Here is a 26,020-nt window from a genome sequence, read left to right as displayed (position 1 = left end):
AATGATTTCAATACATTGATGACCCAACCTGTAAACTAGATAAGGACACAAGTAGCAGGAGTAGACCATTCTCTGCTTCCAGCCTGATCTGCCATTTATAAAGACCACGCCTAAACCTACCTCTGCCATTTACCTGTTCTATACTACTATCACTTGATTCCTTAATATCAGAAATCAATCACCATCTGTTTTAAATGTATTAGTCACATACAATGTTTATTACGAGAAAGCAAAACCTATTTCAATCACATAATTAGAGAAATTTATCAGAAGGAAACTATTCAACCCTTAGCATCCATGTCAACAAAAAATGAACTTTAGGTTAATCCCACTTCCCGGCTCTTGGTCATGGCAAATTATGGCTCTTCCACAACTCATCCCAGGTACTTTTTAAAATGTCATGATGGTTTATGCATCCACCAGCCTTTCCAGAAATCAATTCTGGACACCCATCACTCGTTGAATGAAATGATTTCTCTTAACTTCCTCCTAACCCTAATAATTAACCTGCTGCCAAATCAAATAGATATTTACACTTTACCCTATCTATTCTTTCTTTTTTTTATATACACTTCAGTTAAATTACCCCTCAACTACCTTTGTTCCAAAGAAAATCACAATGGCAGAGAAATTTTCTCCTTAGAACTATAGCTCTCCAGTTGCGACAACATTCTTTTAGATCTTCTCTGTATGCTTTCTAGTGCTGCCATACCCTTTCTGTAATGAGGTGACCAGAACTGAATGGTACTCTAGCTGTGGCCTAACTAATGTTTTGTATGGTTCCAATGTCTTCTAAACTACCTTATCTACCTGTCCTTTCACCTTCAGCAATTTGTGGAAATGTACACCAAGATCACTCAGTTCCTCACATGTCATAGCATCTTACCATTTATCACGAAATCCTTTTCTTTGTTTCACTTCCCCCAAGTGCATTTTCTCACACTTTTCCCGATTGAAAACTATCTACCAATTGTGTCCACCTAACTAAATTATATCTTCTTGTAGCTTTGACCTTTCTTCTTATCAACCACACTTCTTAACTGTTGTCTTTCCATTCAAGTCCAAATCACTTATACATACATCATAAAAAATACAGGGCCTAACTCCCAATGCAGTAAAAGCTCTGTTGACCATTACCTGTTGCTCTTCACCACTAATACCCAGCTGACTTATACCCAGCAAAAAAACAAACTCAGTAAAAGCTCTGTTGACCATTACCTGTTGCTCTTCGCCACTAATACCCAGCTGACTTATACCCAGCAAAAAAACAAACTGATGGAGGAACTCAGCAGGCCAGGCAGCATCTGTGGAGGCAAAAGTATAGCTGATGCTTCTGGTCAAGACCCTGCATCAGGACTTTAAAAAGCACCATTTTCCCTTGGATCCCAAGGGCTTTGACTTCCTTGAGCAATATGCCATGTGGAGTTTTGTTAAATGTCTTGCTAAATTCATGCATCTTACATCAAACATTCTACGCTCATCAAGTTCATAAAGTTCAATTAGGTTAGTTAGATTTGACTTTCCCTTAACAAGTCCTTACTGAGCATTCTTGATTAACTAGTGCTTCTCTAAATTGTGGCACATAATCCCTTAAAGTTTTTGAAAAATTTGCCCTCTACTAATGTCAGACTGACCAGCCTGTAACTACTGTGTCTATCTCTTTCTTTGTTTTAAAGCAACAGTGCAACATCAGCAACATTCTAGTGTCCCATACCTATCACCAGACAGCACAGAAAATTTAGATTTAGAGCCCATGCCTTTTAAAAGCCTGGGATGCATTTCATCTGGGCCTGGTGACTTGTCCACTCTTAAAGATATTAATTTATCCTCTCACTCTGTTTATTACTTCTAATGCCTCACAATCTTTCCCTTCAATGTCAATGCTTATATTATTTATTCTTCCAAGAAGGCAGATGAAGAGTGTTCATTTCAGAACTTTGCACATCTTTTGACCTACTCTTTCCTTTCTACTCCTCTTTCCATTCACATGTAAATTTTATCTGCCGATATTTTCTCCTGCACCATCTTTGCTTTAATTTGTTTTCTGATGGTTAGGTCTCCTCCAGGATTTCTACTGTCATGAACATTTGGTATCTTCTTTTGCTTTATTCTGCCCAGTGTCCAGAACAGAGAGCTTTCCTTTTTCTTTTCAGGGATGAGAATATGCTCTTAACCTTCACAATCTCCTCCTTGAATGCCTCCCATTGCTCCAACACCAATTTAACTTCCTGCCTCCAGTTCACTTTTACTTAATCATAAATCATGTTTTTAAAATTGGATGTACTTACTTAGAACTTTGATTCTTGGTCTCGTATTGTCCTTTTCTATAAAGAAGCTAAATCTAACTGAATTATGTTCACTGCCCATAAACTGCTCTCCCAATACAACATTTTCCAGTTGCCCAGATTCAATCCCTAAAACTAATCTAGTAGGCAGTGTTGAACTTGCCATTACCAATTTAAAAACTCCTCCTGAATGCATTTCAAGAATTCTGCTGCTTTTATTGAGACAGAATAAAAAGAGCAGGGATAGATCTCACAGCTTCTTGAGTCTGCTCTGCTATAGAGCAAGATCATAACTGATCTGACGAGGACCTTAACCTTCACTTTCCAGACTGGTTCCCATAATCTTTAGTTTCCTTCTCAACTCACTCTAAAACCCTTCTCCTGAGCCTGTGCCCTCCAAAATCTTGACTCCAACGGAGGAAACATCTTGTCAATGTCTACCCTATTGTGTCTTCCTAGAATCTCTTGCCTTTCAATAAAATCACTTCTCATTCTTCTGAACATAAAATAGCCCTTTCATACCCAGAATCAATCTATGTAATGCCTCCAAGGCAAGTATTTCCTTCCCTAAATATGACTAAAAATATACATGGTATTCCATTTAGTCTCAACATAGTGAGACAATTAGAGTACAATTTCTTTTTTGAAACAAAATTATCCCCCTTGCAATAATGACTAAAATCCCATTTGCCTTTTCCAGTTCTGAAGAACAGTCACCAAGCTAAAACACAATTCTGTTTCTCTCTCCACAGATACTGCCCAACTTCCAAGTGCTCTCAGCACTTTCTGTTTTTGTATTAAAGAAATGTATCTATCAAAGAACTAGGCTGTTCTTGTGATGTCATAAAACACCTCATCAAACAAAAGTGTAAAATTGGAACTCTTTCTCTCTCCCAGTAAAGGCTGTTGAGATGGGGGGGGGGGGGGGGGGGGGGGGGAGAAGGTGGAGGAGGGGCTAGACAGAGAGAAGTAGCAAGTGAAAATTTAAAAAACGAGATTAATAAAATTGTGCTAGGCAAGGATATTAAGATTTATAACACTTAAGCAAGTAACTGAGCTTACAGCTATGGAAAGCCATAATTTAGTTAAATAGCAAAGCCGTTTTGAGGAATGAATGGTCTACTGCTATCTGCTCTGGACAGACGTTGTAGATTTGACAAGTGTTACGGACTCAGTGAAAGTCCCTTTAAGATAGAGAGTCTGTGTGTATGTGTGTGTGGGGCGTGCTTACGTCAATAGAAGATAAAGGACGTAATGACGTTGTTGAAGAAGTTAGAAGAAGAGAGAGAGAGAGAAGGGAGAGAGACACCAGCCTGCTTGTTTTCTCTATCGATGGATGAGAAACAATAACTGTGTTTGCCACTGAAATCCATGTATGGAAGTTGGAAGTAATCCGGTGGAGTTCACTTTGTTGCTGACCTGTAGAAGGAAACAGGTATTTGTGTGTGGACGACCACGGTTCGGATGCTTTTCGGGGTGAAGAAGTCACTACCGAGTAAACACTGAAGTGTCGTTTGGGTTCCATCGTGGAACATTTGGATTTCGTATGTACTCTCTCTATGTTTTTCTACATCTACATCTTATCTTCTGACAACGGTGGTTGTTGAAGAAGCCCTTGCTCATGTTTCACCTTATGGCTTGCGGAACTGAACTTTTAAGAACCATTCCGGAACTGGGAGTTTTGGACTTTGCCACACACACGAAGAGTTTAGTTTTTGGGGTTAACGTTCGAGGTTTAACATTCTTGAATTCTAACATACTAACATTTTTACTTTTATTTTACGTATTATCATAAGTAGTGATTAATAAAATAGTTTTTAACACTGAATCATGCTCAGTGTGTTTCTTTTGTTGCTGGTTTGTGACACAAGTATATCTTTAAGCTCAACAATTTATCTTACCCCAAGTAGGGAGTAGTTTTAATTTACAATTTGAAACAACTCTGTATTAATAAGGCATGCATAATGAAAAAAAATTTATAAACTATATTAACAATACTCATTGACCCATATTCAAAATGGCCTGTAATGTCTCTTATCAGATCCAGCTCCCATTGGTGCCTTTTCCACAAGGCTCTGCTGTCTAGTTTCAATCCACACGTTCTTCATCTGGTATTATCCGAAAATAAGAATCCTCTACCAGTCAGAAAGGTGAAGACAAAATTGATCTCCTTTATGTATGTGTGCAAAGGTAAAAACAAGATTTGTGAAGTTTCTGTGTAATTTATTATATTTTCCCTTCTCCTTTATAAGTAAATATGATCAAAGTTCCACAAATAATTTATCCTTGTGTATGAGACCAAGCATTTCAGTACAACATTGACAACTGCTTACATTTTTAAAAATCTAATGTATAAAACTTTTCCCCTTTGAAAAGTGAAGAATCTCTGAAAGAGAGAATGCAAGAAGTGACAAATCAGGCAGCATCTGAGGGGATTAAAACAAAGTCAACATTACAAAACTGATGAAAAGTCCAGTAAGAAACAGGAAAACAAACTGTAAAGGCTTTTATAGATATGCTAAAAGGAAAGGTTAGTGAATATTAATGAAGTGCCCTACAGACTCAGGCAGGGGAAATTACATTAGAGAAATGGAAAAAAGGTATTAGATATTTGTTTATTCATCACATGTACATCGAAACACAGAGTGAAATGCATCTTTTTGTGTTAGTGGGAATGTGCTGGCGGCAGACCACCAAGTTTCTTCTGGCGCCAACATAGCATGCCGACAACTCCTAACCTGTACATCTTTGGAAAATGGGAGGAAACCAGAGCAAACCCACGCAGATACGGGGAGAACGTACAGACAGCGGCGGGAATTGAACCCAGGTCACTGGCACTGTAAGAGCATTATGCTAACCTCTACATTACTGTGTCTATCATCGTGGAAGATACCACAATAAACGTCCCAGAAACAGGGAAGAGCAAAAGTCCAGTAAATGAGCTCCTGAAAGAAATTAGCATTATTTAAAAAAAACATTGGGGAAATTAATGGGACTGAAAGCCAAGAAATCCCCTGGACCTGATGACCTGCATTGCAATGTTTTGAAAACGTGACTTCAGGTAGAGTGAATACATTTCTTGTCACCTTGCACAATTCCATAGACTCTAGAATAGTACTCACAGAATGGAAAGTAGCAAAAATAATACCGCTATTTAAAAAACCAGTTGGCCTGACTGCAAGGAAAATGTTGAATATATTAGTAAGAAAGTGGTAATGTGACCCTTTAAAAATAATAATAGGATTGGACAGAATCATCATAGATTTACAAAAGTTTGAAAAATCTGTTAAATTTTCATGAGGATGTAACTAGTAGATGATGAGGAGAAACCAATGGATGTGGCGTATTCAGACTTTCAGAAATGCCATACAAGTTGTTATTAAACAAAATGAGAGCATGTGGGATTCACTGTAATACTTTGATCTGTATGGTTAACAGGGAAAAAAAAGCAAAGAGCAAGAATAAATGGATCACTTTTGGATTGTCTGGAAGTAACTCATGGGATTTCACTAGGCTACAGGTCTTCACAATCTAGGTCAATGATTTGGATCCAGGTCTTCCGATAGTACAAAGCTGGATTGCAGTGCAGATGGGGGCTAAACCTCTTAAGAATAAGAGATGATTCTCATGGGGCTTGACAGGACAGATGTTGGGATGATGTTTCCCCCGGCTGAGGTGTCTAAAACTATGGGTCGCATTCTCAAAATAAGGGGCTGGCCATTCAGGACTGATATTCTTCTCCCAGAGGCAGTGAATCTTTGGACTTTTCTACCCAAGTGATTTGTGGAAGCTCATTCACTAAGTATATTCAAGACAGATCAATAGATTATTAGATAAGTTAGTACAGTTAAAAAAAATCAGCAACGATCTTATTAAATGGCGGAGCAGATGCAAGGACCACTTTGGATGACTACTTCTGATACTTAAAAAATGCAACAGCAATGAACCTTTTTAAATTCAGTTTGCATAAGAGAAGGCAAGGATGTAGAGCTGGAAAATGGAATCCAAAGATATTGCTGCCCAACAGCAGTGGCTATTTTATTTCTGAAAACTGTCCAGTCATGCTGTCAAACATACTCCACCCAAACATGCATTTACGATGGATTTTGAGTTTTGCATACATTTCATACCAATTCTTTCAATTTGAGAACAAAAGCATAGAAGTTAATTGTTCTAGAGTTGAATTAATTCTTGTTCTGTTTTATTCTTGAATCTGTACTGCTGCAATAAAAACCCCTTAAAAAATCATTCAAATATAAATCCACACTCTCCATATACCATTGTTAAAATTATACGACAAGGTGCCAGAAATGATTGGCGGCTACATCAAGCTAACATCAGCTCTGAAAGCAAGTGGATAGCAACGTATTTAGTACCAAGCACTTTCATATTTTTAACACCAAAGTTTAGATCTTAATTATAATTCCAATTCAATGGCTTTCAAGCTGTAATTCAGATTTATACAAAAATATTAATGCAAAATGAAAGTGGCTGAGATCTGATCTCATTTCCTACCCAAGTTTACAAATTTTCACTTAAGATGAAGAACTGTGCCAGAAACAATCAAAACTCACTACCAATTGATCACCTTTGCAGTTGCATTTCACCAAGTTTAAAAACAAAAACTCCAAGCCACTGATCTACATTAATTATTTCAACCCTCGCTACCCCCCCCCGTTTATATAAATACTATAAATTACAAAAGGAATAAGAATTACTTCATTGATTCATTTTTGTGATGTTTCAATTGTATACAAAGAAGTAATTTGCTGGGAATTGTTGCAAGGCCTGTTGGGGTGGATTAACAAACTAAGAGTAACAAATCTACATCATCTTTACACCAAACGCTCAAATAGTTATCTTAAATAGATTAAAACTCTTTAGATTCCACATTTCCTTTTACTAGCTTCTTTTCTCCAGCAAACCAGTAGCAATAAATAGGCACTCGACCTCCTATCACCAGACTAGTATCAGAGTACTGGTAAAAAAATCACTAAAACTAGACCATTGTCACCTTACCCCAAGAAGCAGCAGCTACATAACAACATCATTATTCCTGCTAGAGATGTACTTGTATGCACACAAACGAAGGCAGGATCAGCTCAGAAATCAAAACGTGCCAATACTTCGTAACCAGGTTCATCCCTATGCAAGTGAACAAGGTACCACAGGGCAACCAATGTCAATTATGGTAATTTTAGATCCGGAAGCAAGTGATAAACTAAATTCATTTAATTGAACCTTTTATGTTTCAACACCGTAGTACTTGAATTATGACTCCGCATGCTGTTGAGCGATTTTCATGTGTTTCTTTTCCCCTAGATCACCCCACCCTACATCATTCCCATTACTTCAATACATCTTGGACCCCCTTTAGCTATATTCCATACTCACAAAAGGTTGCAATCGACCTGCCATCCCCCAAAACACGTTTAATTTCCGAGGGGAAAAAAAACCGAGCGAATCAGAAACATCAATTCACACACGAAATTCCTTCCCACTGTTTATTTATGTCTATTGGTTCAATTTCAAATTGAAATAGCCGATTCACCACTTCGAGTAGGCTGTTCCTCAATGCATAAACATAAACCGTGTCAATTTCATCCAGGGCTCAATGAGACGGGCTCGTTTCAGAATCATTTTTTGATGCTTGGGACGATCCAAGTATTATTTAGTGCAATTCAGAGGCTGATCCATGCTGCATTTAACAGTAGAGTTTAAGCACGCACATTACACAGCAGAGAGAGATGCGTGTGTACACACACACACAAGAACCAGGGGCTCGCCTAGCTGCCTTGCCTCAACCTAACTTAATACACAGGAAGTCCCTCCTCCATCATGCGCCAATTGGGTGATTCCCATTAATAATATAACAAACAAACCGCTGACAGAAACACTAATTGGACAGCGAACCGTCAGTCAATCCCCGACGTCAGGGGATGTCCGTCTATAAAGTTTAGTTGGCGTCAACACTAAATGCCTCAATCGGTAAGTGAGGTAGGGCGGGGTGTTAAAAAATTACTTAAACCCAACCATCGACCAGGGAAAGCTTTCAAAAGCTAAACTTGTAATGCCATATGCAAGCCAACCACTGTGCATTGAGAGGAGGGGTGGGGAGGAAATGGGACAATTGAACTGGGAAATAGCATTAAATGGTAAAGATTGCAAGCGCGTCTTACCAAAGCTGCAGTTAGCGGCGAAGGCGAGAGGACGGGCTTGAGATCAGCAAGGGTCTCGGCAGGCGTCTGGCCACGCAGTGAAAGCACGGAGGCGATCAGCGTCGGCTGCCGAGGGATTCCGCCATGTTTGCTCGCTTCACTGACACTCGCTGAACAAACAAGCTAAAAGAGACGGAGCCGAGGGAGGGAGAGCTGGCCGTTGGGCACGTGACTGCCGCCCGCCAATCGGGGCGCTCGCCGGCTAAACGGCTTGTCTATTTTTAGCACCTGGCTTTTTTTTCCTCTCTCTCTGGGGATGGAATCGATTTGAAAGGAGCGCGAGCTCGATCGCTGCCGGTGTCGCGCGTCCCCGGACTCACACCCGGGGCGCGCGACGCCCTGGGTCCGGCGAGGGCGGGGGCAAGAGCGCCTGCTGATGTGCATTTATGCGTTGCATCACGTCCGATCATTTTTTAATGCATATCATTCCATTTACATTGCATAGTTTGCTGCTTTTGTTGGATTTTTTGTTTGCCACCAAACCTTACATTTGTTTTTGGAAACGACCAAGCAATGATTGTTACGCTTCTTCAACCTCGAAGCTGCTTTGTGAAGGTTTGCACCCTCCCACGAAAATAAGTCGAAATCATTTAGAATTTTGAATTATGAAAAAAGGTGGAAATACTAGAAAAAGTGCATACTATAATATCACGAGGTGTTGCAAACTATCCCTGGAGAACTGGGTTAATCCAGTATTAAATTCGCATACAATTTATTAACTCGCTTTCCGCTTTCAGTTTACCCCCGCCCTCTCGGACTTCTATCTGCAGCTTACTTTGCTTTAAATCGGGCCTTTTGGAGTTTTAATTAATTTTCATATCATTATTCCACAACCAAGGCGATACTATAAGGTCGAGGCTTGCTGGGTGGAGTATATCGTTGCTAAATTGATGCAAAGAGTTGGATTTAGTTGCCGTATTACTGTACAAAACAGGCTACACGGAAGTTGCAAAGTATGTGCGGTAAAAATTTCGGCCTTTACCAAGGACAGTTTGTATTCCCTTCTAAGCTGAAATAATTTATGTTTACGTGTAGTTAATACATCACTCGCATCCCATGGTTATTCGGCGAGTGCCTCATGTGGCCGCAGAAGTAGTTGCCTTGCGATTCATTGTAACTTGTCGGAAAGTGGTATATATCCGACCGTCGATTTAATAACTTAGATTTAGTAGAATAATGAATGAAACGCGTTTATGCTATTTTGTCGAATATTTGAGTACAATGGTTTATAAGAGACGAGGGCACGGGAACATAATTACTAGGCTAGCAGTAGGGATTCTGGACCACGGATTCAGAGACTGATGTTGGAATCTCACCAAGGCAATTAGGGAATTTAAATTCAAGAAATTCAATCTTTAACCACAAAATACCAGTTTGTTGTAAAATTCATCTTGTTTGCAAATGTACTTCAGGAAGGAAAATTGCTGTGCTTACTCGGTCTAGAATGTGTAAATATGTGAATGAAAATCAAATAAAATGCAGATGCTGGAAATCTGAAATAAAAGCAGACTGCTGGAGAAACTCAACAGGTCAGGAAGCATCTGTGCAAAGAGAAACTGTTAACTTTTCATGTTCAAGACCCTTCATCAGAACTGAGAAAGCAAGTTAATCTATGTAGACCATTATATCAATCCAGATCCATGAATGTGTTCGACTCTTGACTGCCTTATCAGTTCAGTGACAATGAGGTATTTATTCCACTTAATATTGACTAATCATAGAATCACAGAATGATTAAAGCAGGGAAGGAGGCCTTTTGGCCTGTCAAGTCCAAACAGGTAAGAACAATCTAGCTAGTCAAATTCCTCTGCCTTCTCTCCATAGCCCTACCAGATTTCTATCACTTTCCTATCAGATGCTTATCCAGCTCAATTTTGAAAGCTCCAGTTGAATTTGCCTCCACTGCTGCACATGGTAATGTATTTCAGATCACACTGTAAAACAAAAAAAAATCTTATCACTTTTGGTTATTTTACCAATCACATTCATCTTGTATCCAGCTTTGACCTGCTAGTTATTTCCAAAATCCTCTTTTATTTCAGATTTCCAGCAACTGCAGTGTTGTGTATCCCACAGTTCCAACATTTTTTTTCTGTGTTCTCACTCATTTCCTTCAGACAAATCAGCCATAATGAACAAGCATGTGTCTTTTCTTGGTCTCCACCCTACCACAAACTTCCCTTTGTTCTTTCCACTGGGCCTCCTCTGCAACTTAAAACATGTTTGACTTCTAACTTTTCTAGTTCTGATAAAAGCTTAATAACCTGAAATATTGACTGTTTCTCTCTCTGCTGGTGCTCTCTGACCTGTTCAATATTTCCACTGTATTCTGTTTCCATTTCAGATTTCCAGCATCTGCACTTTTTTTGCTTTTCATTCTAGTCCCTCCAATCCTTGAGCCTTCTGCCAATAACAAGTTTCACTCTATCTACTCTGTCTACATGATTTTATAAATCACTATCAGATCCCCTCGCAGCATCCACTGTTCTAAGGACAATGACCCCAGATTCCTCGATCTGTCCCTGGAATCATTTTGGTTATCTTTTCTGCTAAAGCCTTTACACCTTTCCTAAAGTGTGGTGCCCAGAATATTCCCCAGAACTCCAGCTGCAGCCAGACAAATGTTTCATAAAGGTTCATCATGACCTCCTTGCTCTTGTATTCTGTATTTCTTTATACAAGGCCCAGGGTCCTTTATGCTTCTCAACCACTTCCTGAGCCTGCTCTGCCACTTACAACAAGCTAGTGGCATATGTACCAATTGTGTTTTTGGGTTTATATTACCTGTTGTCATTTTTTTCTACCTCATTTCTCAGCATTTAGTTTTATCTGCCACCTATTCACCCATTCCACCACCCTGTTAATGTCTCCTTGAAGTGAGTTTCTATCCTCCTCAGTTCATCAAGTTTTGTGCCATCTGCAGATTTGGAAATTATACACCCACATCCATTTCATTAATATATATTAAGAAAACCAGTGGTTTGAGTACCTCCAGTCTGACAAAAAAATCTTTCATTACTACTTTATTTCCTGTTATTTAGCCAATTTTCTGTCTTTGCTACTACAGTCCAGTCCCTTTCATTCCATGGCCTTCAATCTTGATGACAAGGCTGTGTGTGGCACTTTCTCAAATGTTGTTTTCCATCTATTCCACATCAGCTACATTCCCCTCATTGACCCTCTCCATTATGGTCATGTATGTGAAACTGCCTAAAGCCATAAAGGATTGTGCCATAACAAACCCACAAGTCACATGACTTCAACAACAACTTGCATTTATACAGCACTTTCAATATGATTGTACCAACCATTGCCAAAAATTAGGTCCTATCCTGATGAGACTGTAGCACTGGATGGATAAACATGCTGATCAAAGTTGTGTAATTCTACAGCTAACAGATCAGAACAAACTTTAGCCCTGACTCATCTCCTTGTGAATGGTAGTGAATAACTGAAAAGTTAACACGAGGAGGATGCTGAGTTGTCCACATTTTACCAAGCAAGAACATAAAATTGTTTTAATACATGTTCTATGAGGGCATCACTGATAAACAAAATATGCAAAATATCAGTGCAAACATTTCTGCTTAAAGTAAGAAATCAGTTAGATTTTAAATCTGATTATTAATATCAATGTTATTCACAATTGTTCTGGTGTTCTCAGTCACAAGTGGCTTGAACCCTGTTGGTGACTAGACATAGTAGTAGAACAAGGTAATGTGGAGAAAGTAGAAGATGATCTTCACTATCTTTTCAGCAAGTGAAATGGAAGATTAGGGTTCATGAATAATAAACAGCAGATATCATGTGGGTACTGGCATGGTACCATATACAAATAGCATGGAATTGGCTGGATGAGATTTTCTAAAGTCATGCTTTTACTGTTTAATTGTGCCACATCACCTAAATACCTTTGTTATAAACAGGTTTTCTTATGTCCAATATTTAGATTCGACAGGCATCCATATTTCTATATCCTTTGCAAATAATGGATCCATTTATTACCTTGGGATTATTTGTAGGCTTGCTACAATGCCATTCCAGAAAACTTAATATTAATCACACCAAACACTTGCATAGTGGATTGAAACATCAAATAGATTTATAGAATGAATAATTTATGGCATCAGCAGCAATTTATTGAAATAAAGCTGTTTGACAGGCAAAACCATAATTTGTTCCTTTGTAAGACTTTCTTTGACATTCTCTCAGCTCGAAATGCAGGGGCTACACAATCTCTTTATTAGTTTCAGCCTTTCTTGGAAATATAGGTCTTGTTCAGTTGCCAGCTACAGCCAAGTCAAAATTCCTTTAGAAGTGCCACATCTTTATGAAATCCTTTGAAGTACAGTCTGCGGTTTGAGAAAACAATATGAGATACTGTACTTTGAAACAATAGGAAAGGAGTAATAATTAGAAAAAGACACAATAGTTGTTGGGGGGGGAACAGAGCAAATATTAAGATAGAAACAAAACACAGAAAGGATTGATCACTAATAAGGATAATTTACAGACCATGCAAAAGGAGAAGTAGAAGAATAAATTTGGAAGTCAGTCTATGAAATAGTTAAAAGACCTAGAGTGCCAATCAAGAAAGGCTTTGCCCAGTTGCAATTACACCATCAAGAAGTAGAGAAAGAGTAAAATAAACTGGCACTTTTACAGTGTTCAGGACTTCCTTCTTTCTCATCAGGTAAGAAAATCCAACAAGATGAGAATCACTAATGATCACATCACTAGTATTGGGAACAATCCAGAGGAGATATGAAGGAATAAGCACAGAGGAATTTATAAATATAACAAAGGTAAAGTCCAAAGTAATAGATTGAGAAAGAAAATAATATGAGCAAATGAGAATAAAAATGGAGAAGGCAAACTAGAAATAGAGAGAACAGGAATGGGAAACAGTTAAAATAGAGTCATAGAGTTATACAGCATAGCCCTTTGATGCAACTCGTAGGTGCTGACCAAGTTGCCTAACTGAGCTGGTCCCATTTGCCGGTGTTTGGCCCATCGCCCTCTAAACCTTTCCTATCCATGTATCTGTCTAATTGCCTTTTAAATGTTGTAATTGTACCTACCTCTATCACTTCCTCTGGGAGTTCATTCCATATACTCATCGCCCTGTGTGTGAAAATGGTGCCCTTCAGGTCCCTTTTAAATCTTTCCCCTCAAATTTTGGACTCCCTTACCCAGGGGAAAAGACCTTGGCTATTCACCATATCCATGCCCCTCATGAGTTTATAAACCTGTATAAGGTCACCACTCAGCCTCCTAGTCTCCAGGGAGAAATAGTCCTAGCCTATCCAGTCTCTCCCTATAACTGAAGCCCTCCAGTCCCAGTAACATCCTCATAAATCTTTTCTGCTCCCTCTCCTGTTTAATGACATCCGTCCTACAGCAGGATGACCAGAACTGTACACAATACTCCAACTGTGGCCTTGCCAATGTTATGTACAGCTGTAACTTGATATTCCAAATCTTGTACTTGATATTCTGACCAATGAAGGGAAGCATGCCAAACACCTTGTTCACCCCCGTCTACCTGTGTCATCACTTTTAAGGAACTATGTACCTGCACCCCTAGGTATTTCTGTTCAACAGTAGTTGCCAGGGCCCTACATTCACTGTGTAAATCCTGCTCTGATTTGTCTTACCAAAATGCAACACCTTGCATTTATCTGAATTAAACTCCATCTGCCATTTCTCGGCCTACTGGCCCAATTGATCAAGATCCCATTGTAATATTAGGTAACCTTCACTGTCATCTGCAAACTTACTAACCATGCCACCTACATTCTCATCCAGGAGAAACATCCTGCTGGAAAAAAACAAGCAAGCCAATAAATACCAAGTCTAAATAAACAGTCAAATGTAAAAGTAAACTAAAACAAATACCAATTTTATAAATAATGGAAGAGATGATAAAGAAGAATGTGAAAGTTAGGAAAGATGACAAGAAGTTTGGATTGCAAAGAACAGCAAAGAAGATAAACCATTTTTCAAGTACATAAACAAGGTGAAGAAAACAGGATTAAGATGGAGTCATTAGAGAATGCACAAGATACATTTACTGGTAATAACAGGAAATGACAGAAATGTTGAATGGTTACATCAGTGGGAATGATATTAGATTTTTTAAAACTAAGATAGAATTATTATAATGTAATAATAATATTATAATTAGCCAAAGTTAAAGAGGGTAAAACATGTTGGTCTGGATGGATTGCATCCAAACATACTAACAGAATTAGCTGTAACACATATATAAGTCATTAGGAAAGGGAATAGTACCAGCACAGATGATGCGTCTTCTGTATTTAAAAAATACATAGGTGAATTATTTCAATGTCAAGCACAGGAAAAAATGTTGCAATCTTTACTCACCAATGTATTCAAATATCTGAAAACCCAAAGCATGATAAAGAGTACTCTGTACAAATTTTAAGAGGGAAGGTCATGACTTGACTAAGCTGACTAATTTCTTTGAAAATGTAACAAGAAAAAATAAACAGGAGTGATGTCATAGATGTAACATATTTGAATTTTCAAAAGACCTTTGATAATGTAGACACATGGTCAAGGTTAGAGCATGTGGAATTGAGGACAAGTGGAAGAGTGCAGAGCAAAGTGGCTGCTTGGGACAAGGCAAGAATTTAAAAATTATTCAGTGACAAAAGCTGAGTTAAGGGATGCTGACATGAAATTTGGGCTAGGAATTCAGAGATACAATTTCAAAATATTTGGATGACAAAAATTGGAAATTTTCAGTCAGTTGTAAAGAAGAATGGGCATGTAATTAACTCACTGCTTTCAATGTTGGTAAATGTGAGATGGTGTGGCGACTCACCGTCTAGTCGGGCGAACCGGCTCGGCAGTCGGGTCGCGCGGCGTCGGAGTGACGAGGCCCAAGATGGCGGCGGACCTCGTCTTTCCGAGCGACGGGGAGAACCCGCGCGCAGTAAAGTCCTGATGACGTAGGACTTACGTCATTGCCGGTTGTTTTGGGCGGGAACATTCTCCCTTAAAGGGCCCGCGCAAGGCGGGAAAATAAACCAGTTCTGTTTGGCAATCCTCCGAGTAGAGTCTTGTTTTATTCCGCGGTAGCAACCGCTACATTGGTGATCCCGACGGTCCAAACAGCTTTTGGACCCGCGAAATGGACGACAGCGCAGTGGCCAACGTAGTGGCCCTCAAGCTGCCCACCTTTTGGACACTTTGGCCCAGCGTCTGGTTTGACCAGGCCGAAGCGCAATTCCACCTTCGGCAGATCACCTCCGACTCCACGAACTACTACCATGTGGTTAGCTCTCTGGACCAGGAGACAGCCGCCCAGGTTGGAGACTTCATCCAGTCGCCTCCGGAGGGAGATAAGTACCCGGCTTTCAAAGACCTTTTGATCCGGACCTTCGGCCTCTCCCGTCGTGAGCGCGCCGCCCGCCTGCTTCATCTGGATGGCCTGGGGGACAGATCCCCATCCACCCTAATGAATGAGATGCTGGCATTGGCCGAGGGACACAAGCCATGCCTGATGTTCGAACAGGCCTTCCTCGAACAGCTCCCCAATGACATCCACTTGTTGTTAGCTGACGCCGACTTCGGCAACCCCCGTGAGGTGGCCGCCCGGGCAGATGTCCTGTGGAGGGCCAAGCGTGAGAGCGGTTCGTCCGTCAGTCAAATCACCAGGCCGCGAGCCCAACGCCCGCCTCGCCCGGCCCCAGCAACCGAGCAGCCACGCCCCAGGAACGCAGACGACGACACGGGTGCCCAGCTGTGCTTCTACCATCAGAGGTGGGGTGCGGAGGCCCGTCGATGCCGCCCACCCTGCAAGTTTCAGGGAAACGCCAGGGCCAGCCGCCGCTGATGGCTATGGCAGCTGGCCGCCGACAGAGCCTCCTCTTTGTTCAGGACAAGAAATCTGGACGGCGTTTCCTCATTGATACTGGAGCGGAGGTCAGTATTTTGCCCCCGACAGGCCGCGACACTCGTGACAGGCCACCAGGTCCTCTACTCAATGCCGCCAACGGTACAACGATACGGTCTTTCGGCACCCATACGCTTCAATTACACTTTGGCGGCAGCCGTTTTACCTGGACCTTTACCCTTGCCACCGTCGCCCGACCACTCCTAGGATCCGATTTCCTTCGGGCCCACAACCTGTTAGTCGACCTGCGAAGGAAGTGGTTAGTCCACTCTAGCACTCTCCGGACCTATCCCCTGGGAGAAATCAGCCCACCAGCCCCGTGCCTGGACTCCATTTCCCTTTCTGGCAACGATTTCGCCAAGCTCCTAGCCGAATTCCCATCGATTTTGGCACCTTCGTTTACAAATTCTAGGCCCACACACGGGGTACAACACCACATCATTACCACAGGGCCACCCCTTCATGCCCGAGCACGACAATTACCTCCAGACAAGCTCCGCCTGGCAAAGGAAGAGTTCCATCACATGGAGGAGCTGGGGATTGTTTGCAGGTCAGACAGCCCCTGGGCCTCCCCCCTGCACATGGTCCCCAAAGCCACCGGAGGGCAGAGGCCCTGCGGCGACTACCGCAGGCTGAATGATGCCACCACCCCGGACCGCTATCCCATCCCTCACATCCAGGACTTCGCAGCGAACTTACACGGTGCCCGCATCTTTTCCAAAGTGGACCTCGTTAGGGAATACCACCAAATCCCGGTCCATCCGGATGACGTCCCCAAAACTGCGATTATCACCCCATTCGGCCTGTTCGAATTCCTTCGGATGCCGTTCGGCCTTAAGAACGCCGTGCAGACCTACGGCTGATGGACGCGGTAGGCCGAGACCTGGACTTCGTGTTCATTTACTTGGACGACATACTGATCACCAGCCGTAACCGCCAGGAACACCTTTCCCACCTCCGCCAGCTGTATTCCCGCCTCCGCGATTTCGGCCTCATGATCAACGCGTCCAAGTGCCAATTCGGACTTGACTCTATCAATTTCCTCGGCCACAAAATCACCAGCGACGGGGCAACACCCCTACCCACCAAGGTGGATGCTATCCGCCATTTTGCCCGCCCCAACACAGTCAAAGGCCTACAGGAATTCCTTGGGATGGTCAACTTTTACCATCATTTCATCCCTGCAGCAGCCTGTATCATGCACCCTCTGTTCTCGCTGCTGGCTGGTAAGGGCAAGGACATCACCTGGACTGACGAGGCTGCGGCTGCTTTCGTTAAGGCCAAAGACGCCCTAGCAGACGCCACGATGCTGGTACACCCCAGGACTGACGTCCCGACTGCCCTCACGGTAGACGCGTCCAACACCGCGGTGGGTGGGGTACTGGACCAGCTACTCGAAGGCCGCTGGCAACCCTTGGCATTTTTCAGCAAGCACCTTAGACCGCCCGAACTGAAGTACAGCGCTTTTGATCGGGAACTTCTAGCACTGTATCTGGCGGTCCGGCATTTCCGATACTTTCTAGAAGGCAGGCCTTTCACCGCTTTCACCGATCATAAGCCTCTGTCTTTTGCCTTCTCCAAAGTCTCCGATCCCTGGTCAGCTCGTCAGCAGAGACATTTATCCTACATTTCCGAGTTCACAACTGACATCCAACATGTCTCCGGAAAGGATAATGTCGTTGCTGATGCACTTTCCAGACCAACCATCCACAACCTATCCTTGGGTGTCGACTACACGGCACTAGCTGACGCACAGCAAGCCGACGACGAACTGCCCAGCTACAGAACCGCAGTCTCGGGTCTGCAGCTCCGAGATTTCTTGGTTGGTCCAGGTCAGTGGACCCTACTTTGCGACGTTGCGACTGGTCAGCCCCGCCCTATAGTCCCTGCAGCCTGGCGGAGACGCGTTTTTGACTCGGTACATGGGTTGGCGCACCCGTCCATCAGATCTACTGTCCGACTGGTCGCCAGCAAGTTTGTCTGGCATGGCCTGCGCAAACAGGTCAGTGAGTGGGCCAGGACTTGTCCGCACTGCCAGACGTCAAAAATCCAGCGACACACCAAGGTCCCACCACAGCAGTTTGAGCCTACCCGTAGGAGGTTCGACCACATACACGTCGACCTCGTGGGCCCTCTGCCGGTTTCAAGAGGAGCCCGGTACCTCCTTACCATCGTGGACCGGTTCACGAGGTGGCCTGAGGCAACCCCCCTGACTGACATCACAACTGATTCCTGCGCCCGGGCGCTGCTCACAACTTGGGTCTCACGTTTTGGCGTTCCGGCCCACATCACTTCAGACAGAGGCACCCAATTCACTTCCAGTCTCTGGGCTGCATTAGCTAACCTGCTAGGGACGCAGCTGCACACCACCACGGCCTACCATCCTCAATCAAACGGGTTGGTGGAACGTTTTCACCGCCATCTGAAATCGGCCTTGATGGCCCGCCTGAAGGGTCCTAACTGGGTTGACGAGCTGCCTTGGGTCCTGCTCGGCATACGCACTGCCCCCAAAGAAGACCTCCGCACTTCGTCAGCTGAGCTTGTATACGGGGTGCCACTAGTTGTCCCCGGGGATTTCATACCTGCCCTTCGGGACCAAGGGGAACAACCCCCAGCAGTCCTACAAAGACTGCGCGAGAAGCTTGGCGCCTTGGCCCCGATTCCCACCTCACGGCACGGTCAAGCCCCATCCTGCCAGCCCAAGGAACTACGGGACTGTAAGTTTGTTTTCGTTCGCAGGGGCACACCTCGAGCGCCATTGCAACGACCATATGAGGGACCGTTCCGAGTCATACGGAATAACGAATCCACTTTTATTTTGGACATTGGAGGCAGGGAACAGGTTTTCACGGCTGACCGCCTCAAACCGGCCCATTTGGATCTGCAACAGCCTGTCGAGGTTGCCACACCGCGACGCAGAGGCCGCCCCCCTAAGCGGCAGCTGGCACAGCCCACGGACCTTGGGGACTGTATCGCCAGTTCTGGGGGGCGTTGTGTGGCGACTCACCATCTAGTCGGGCGAACCGGCTCGGCAGTCGGGTCGCGCGGCGTCGGAGCGACGAGGCCCAAGATGGCGGCGGGCCTCGTCTTTCCGAGCCACGGGGAGAACCCGCGCGCGGGAAAGTCCTGATGACGTAGGACTTACGTCATTGCCGGTTGTTTTGGGCGGGAACATTCTCCCTTAAAGGGCCCGCGCAAGGCGGGAAAATAAACCAGTTCTGTTTGGCAACCCTCCGAGTAGAGTCTTGTTTTATTCCGCGGTAGCAACCACTACAATGGGATATTTTGAAGAGAAGCATAAAGTAGCCACATGTTACTGGAAAAATAAAAGTCTAATGGGATAGAAGAAGTTGGAAATCTAGAGGACAGATACACAAATCACATAAAGTTCTGATGCAGGTTAAAAGGCCATTAGAAAAATAAAGCAATATACTTCATTTATATACATATAAAACTGAAAATCAGAGAAACTGTGTTAAACTGTACACACCTTGGTAAACCAGAGTTTGTATACAGTTCTGCCCTCTTGGATATTGTGCTCTGGAGGGGGCATGCAAAATAAAATTTACCAGGTGATACAGAATCAGGGCCCTATACCTATCAAGCAAGATTGAACGGGTGGAAAGAGAAAGGCTGATGGTGGACGTTATAGAGTTATGGAGTGATAGAATTGTACAGCATGGAAACAGGCATCCCATTTACACTAATCCTACCCTATTTGCACTTTATTCTCCCCACATCCTCCTCAATTCCCCACAGATTCTGCCACTTAGCTACAAACTAAGGTTAGTTTAGTGTTGCCAGTTTAGCCCAACTAGCATGTCTTTGGAACATGGGAGGAAACTGGAGCTCCCGGGGGAAGCCCATGTGATCACAGGGAGAACATGCAAATTCCAGACAGCATCGGAGGTCAGGATGTGTCACTGGAGCTATGAGAAAACAGCTCTATAGGTTGTGCCACTGTGCTGCCCTTCTTAAAGTTCTCAAAGATTTTGAAAGGGTTTCCACTTGTGAGAGAGAACAAAAGTGTGGACTGTAAGTATAAGAGAGTTGCCATTTAAGGTAATTGAAGAGAAAGTTGTTTACCCAGAAAACAGCACTACCACGAGGAATAGTTAGATATAATAGGTGAATTTAAGCAGAAAGAAATTGTTGGTCATGTTGTTAGTGTCAGATTGACATTTAGGAGGAAGCTTTTGTGGTGTTCAAAAACTGAATGCAATATTTGATCCATTTGCTGTCAAACTCAGTAACAGATAAAAACAAGCATGTCATGGCTACTTACTGTATTTCACAAGTGCTTTCCATTCTCATTTTGATTAGATTCTGTCATTATTTACCACCCATGTGATACACGTTAGACTTGAAAATGAGTGTGCCAAATGATTTGTTTCCCACACACATCTATCTGATCAAAATCAATAATATTTTTGTGACTAGTTCTTTTCTGGTGTGCTTTGTGCAAAGCTGAAAGGATATTGTGTTATGTTGTTAAAGAAAATAATTTAAATGATCCTGATTTTAAGATGATCAATGCATCAAAAAAAGAAAATCTATAAACTGCACACAGAAGTACTGGGACCAAGAAATTATTTGGCATTGGAAAAGACAAATTAAATGTGTGGTGTGCAGTGGGCTAATGAATACATTTGCGAGGACCTGCTGCTGCAAAATTTTATTGCATCACACACAATAGAATGGGCCTCACACGGGCTGCAAGCTTTTAAAATGACCTTAGTTCCCTGAGCACCCACCCCCTAGCATATCCAGTTTACTCATTTAAAGTCCCCTTGCCTGCCCCTTACTCTAGACCCTGGGCCCTAAGCCTAATTCAGAGTGAGCCCACTCCCTTAGCTTCAGTGCTGGAACTCTTCATCACAATGGCATTTCAGCCACCTCGCTGATTTGCTTATTGTGTGAAATCACATGGTTTAGGTAATGATCTAGAGAACATAACCCTTGAGGTCCTGAACCTAAAAATTATATTGCGTATCACTGTTCAATGCTCTATGATTGAAAATCCATATACTATGGAATGAAACATTATAATGACCATTTCTGGTCATTTTAGTATCATTCTCAAAATTTGACTGGACTCTTCCCACTATGAATTGCACAAGCTAGTGAAATGATTTTCACATTAACTTTCATCATTCCATATGCTATATTCCTTTTGGGAAATTGGACTGTGCTGTACCTCAAACAATCTTTGCTGGATACTGGGTATTCCTGTCATGATTATATCTTCACAGTGCAATGCTGGCCTGGAAATGCCCATATTTACTTTTTTAATATCTGACCCCCCCCCCTTCCCCCAATAGTACCAACACTACAACTCATACCACGATTTGCCCAGTGACCCTCTGCCAGTGGAAGCTCCAATCTCCACACTCTACTTTCTGGCCACTCAACCCTCTTGCCAACCCTGCCTCTAGCTTCAGGCCCAAAACAGCATGTGTTGGCTGGCAGCCTCTCACTCTGGCCTCAACTCTGATCAGCATATTTATAACCATAAAAAATGTTGAGGTCTTGGGGATACTACTGAAGTTTTCAGTGCCAGGTGCATGACCAACAAGGTCATTGGTACACTGGTGTTATGACCATCTAGTGTATCCCAAGATATGAGAATTACTAGGCTTTTATTACATTTATCTCCTAGATCTTTGGCCTTGTCAGACAAGTTCTCTTGCCCATGTTATTAGTCCCAACTGGATCTTACCACTGACTTTTGAATATCTTTTCAAGATAGTTTGTGACATTGCTCACCCTGCCATCAGCTAGGCAACATACCATGAGAGACTCTTAATACCACTTACAAAGGACACTATCTCTTGCTCTCCATTTATTGAAACTACCATATTACACATTGTCTCCTCTCCTCTCTCTCTTTGAACAACCTCCTGCCCTAAGGTGCCACGAAGGTTCTGGGTATTCTTCTGACAATCTTTATTCTTAATACTCACAGTTAACAGATGTATTGTACATTTTGTACAGAGTCAGTTCCACTGCTAATTTCATTTGAGTGTCTCTTCTGTTCACTCTCAGTCAGACCGACCCTGTTCTGATCCTGCACCTCTCCACAAGGTGTGATCAAGTTCTGGAGCATATTGATCAAGTTCTGGAGCATCTTGGGATAAGCCACTGAGCTGGAGTAGCTCAGTGGCTTATCCCAAGAGATTCAAGGATGAAATATCTGCAGGAGGTGTGTTCCTTCAGGACAGCCTGACCTGCTCATTAATTCCCATTTATGTAAGTCCAGACTTTGACTCAACCTTAGTAATTTGAAGAAATAAATCTTAGGGCTCTTCCTGGTCATCTCTGTACTCTTTACAAGATACTGAATGTGCGGTACCCTAAAGTCCAAATGAGATTTAATCAATGATTTGAACACATTTAGAAGAACATTTAAAGTCAGATATCCTTGGTATGTATGAGTATATATTTAATCTTTCAATAACCACTGCGCACTTGAATCAATGCTATTAATTTTCTACCTTTGGCCAAGGATATTTTACCAATTTTTCTATTTCAGTCTCCTTAACGGTACGTTTGACATCATTTATTAGCACTAACACTTAATTAACCCAGATCCATTTGAATAGAATGAATTTTTTTATACTTATTACCTGGTCACATGCCATTATATCTACAAATTTTGCAGGGGTAAGTGATAAACATTAGAACATGCAGGAACATATTTGAAACATAATTAGAGGGGCCCCTAGAAGTATCGCAATACAGATTAAACATTTTCTGGGGTTTTTACTGCCTTAACACTGAAGATTCACTCCCTAGGGCTTTTGATACCGGAAGGAGGTGTTTTGAGAAATGTTCTTGAAGGTTATAGAAAAAATTTAAGGGAATTTGAAAGATATTCAGAATACTACTTAAAATTGTAAGAGTACGAAAAGGGTACTGTCAGAGTAGCAAAAGTTTTAAACTAGTAAAAGGTAATTTTGGATTTCCTATCAGGAAATTCTTTCACATGGATAAATATTTGATATAGACTTCCTTATTGGGTAATGGAGAGGGAAAACCTTGGAATCATTTAAGAAACATCTGGGTGGTGCAATAGATAGATGATTTAAGATGAGTTCATTGCTCTTTCTTCTTTCTGAATTAGAAGTTCTCTGCTCCATATAATCTGAATAACAAGCAGCATTCCAGACTTCACTATTGCAGCAAGGGCTGCTTCTCTCTTCATAAGAGTCAATTTTCTTTATGTCTCATATCTATATATAACATTATTAAATGATTTCCAAAAATCTAATTATGTCATATCCTTTGGTCATTTTCATCAAACAATTTAGTTCATACTGCAACAAAGTCCTGGCTTTTTTGATTAAAAATTGCTTTCATTCTACAAAATGCTTGAATACTCAGCTTACTACCGATGTTGGAATAACTGAGTCATGTCTCATTCAAATATTTGCTGTCCTCAAAATTTTGCAAACAACCATGTATTTAGAGAGCTTCTAAAAGATATTTAGTTGAGCTTCATTTACTTTTCCTCTCACTTTCCTAGGCATTCCAAAATATTTGGCATGGAGTCCATATACCCTATAAAAATTAATGGAGCAAAATTGGATACCACTGGAAAAGTGGCACAATGAAAACAACATGCAATTAATAGAAGTCAAGGCCCCACAAAAATGAACATAATGCTGCAAACTTAGTGGTCTTACAAGAGTGATCAAGATCTTTCTAAATATCTTCACACTTGTTTTCCCATCAGTACACCTCCAGGCTCACACATACTCCACACTCCTCCACCACTTGCCTACCAACAATTTTCATTAATCGGGGTTGGACTTTGGTATTCAAACACCCCACTGCACCCTGATGCACTATGGCAAGTCAATACCTGTATCACACAGTAACAGCTATTTAACTGTTGTAGACATAGCACTAGTACAGTGGCAAGGCTCTAAGACACTTGTATCTCTTTTGCATGAAAGGGTAGTGCATAATTGATGCCAGCAACAGCAAACTGGGAGATCAAGTGAGCTCCAGTACCTCCCCTGGAGGACTAAGTTCTGCCTACTATTGGAGCAGCCATCACAGAATCTGTAGCCACTTGTGGAGTAGAGACCATGGAAGATGACGGTACGCTTGTGCCTAATCTCATATCTCATTTCTGCATCCCACATTCTTCTGATTTGACAACTTGCAGAAAATGTTAGCACACACCTTCTACCAGGACCCACACAACCCACTCATCACAATCCTATCTGGGAACCATTCTTCATAAAGATAGCCAGCAATTCCTATCTGACCAGCCACCAGTTCAGATACTGGCACAGTATACTGTAGAAGTAATTTTAGATTGCACACAATGAGTCACTGGCATGAGTGATCTGAAGCCAGGTCAGTGGAAAAAGGTAGTTCAGGTGCCAAGTTTATTGAACATCACAGGAGTCCTGCTATCAGGGACTTGGAGAAGAAAGCATGCTGAGAAAGACTGATGGACTTCCTCCATGAAATGGTTGGTGAGGTGAATTGTTAGGCCAATTTGAGAGTATGCCTGAAGTTTCAAGAAGCATGAGGAAATCCAGCTCAAACTTGATGCATATCTCTGCATGAAACTTGGAGTTTATCCTTTTCAACATGATAAGGTGATCAGCCCCATTTCAACATTTATGAACCCAACCATTATGCAGTGACTGATGACCAAGATTTCAGTGCATAACAGGCAGAAGGCACCTGATGACGTATTGCTATAGAAGCTCTGATGACTGGTGTGTAAGCTGCCACAATGTCTCAGGCTACTTAGAAAAGGGGCTTTGAGAATGTCATGGCACTCCAACCATCTCTATCCAACAGGTTAACAGGAGACACAAGAAACTGCAGATGTTGAAATCTGGAGCAACAAACAATCTGCTGGAGGAACTCAGCGGTTCGAGCAGCTTCTGTGGGAGGAAGGAATTATCAATGGTTTGGGTCCTACATCAGGACTGAGAGAGGAGTTAGCCAGTATTAAGAGGAGAGGGTGAGTGGAGAGGCAGGAGCCTAAGAAGATTGGTGGACTGAGGAGGGGTGAAAGATGATGGGCAGGTCGAGCTAGGTAGGGGAGGAGAGGGCTGGAGTTCGGAGACAAAGGCAGGTGAATGATAGATGGAGGCAGAGAAAAAAAGGAGAGGCAGATGGAGTGGGGGCGGGGGGCGAGGAGGGTGAAGGCGCAAACAGCTACTGGATGGTGATAAGCAGGAACAAAAGGCTACCAGTGTTGGAATCTGATAAGTAAGGGAGGTGATGATGGACACCATTAGGGGAGAGGTGAATGGCAGATGGAACCAAAACCAGATGGGGGAGTTGGGGAGGGGGGAGCCTGTGGGTGAACTGTGTGAGTAGAAGAGGGTAAGGGGTGAGGGATCTCAAGGGGGTCAGATGAGGGGAAGGAGGAGCTCAGAGGAAAGAAGGGAAGAAGAAGGGGTATGGAGGACAAAGATGGGTGATGGGGGTGTGGAAAAGGGGACAGAAATGAGTGGACTGGAGGAAGGTTTAAAGGAGAGGTGGAGGAGGGGGGGAACACACAGGAGGTTACCTGAAACTGGAAAATTCAATGTTCATGCCATTTGGTGGAATATGAGGCC

The 26,020-nt window shown here is 42.5% G+C and overlaps 1 protein-coding gene across 7 annotated transcripts in view; it reads right to left on the bottom strand.

The window, feature by feature from the left end:
* hdac4 (histone deacetylase 4) overlaps positions 1-11,243 on the bottom strand; it is a 317,998-nt gene extending 306,755 nt beyond the window's left edge. For 4 of the 7 annotated variants that reach the window (XM_052044275.1, XM_052044186.1, XM_052044757.1 and 1 more), the window contains exon 1: positions 8,465-11,243. The gene's annotated coding sequence lies outside the window, so the exon portion shown is untranslated. Of the gene's footprint in view, positions 1-7,679; positions 7,816-7,836; positions 8,038-8,464 lie in introns of those variants that run through there. The other 3 variants (XM_052044517.1, XM_052044442.1, XM_052044359.1) reach the window with 3 other exon arrangements.
* Between the last annotated feature and the right edge of the window lie 14,777 nt (positions 11,244-26,020).

Source organism: Pristis pectinata, chromosome 1 (assembly GCF_009764475.1).
Source record: "Pristis pectinata isolate sPriPec2 chromosome 1, sPriPec2.1.pri, whole genome shotgun sequence".
Lineage (NCBI taxonomy): Eukaryota > Metazoa > Chordata > Chondrichthyes > Rhinopristiformes > Pristidae > Pristis > Pristis pectinata.
Note: the sequence above shows the minus strand (reverse complement) of the source record. Positions and strands in the feature narration are given on the sequence as shown.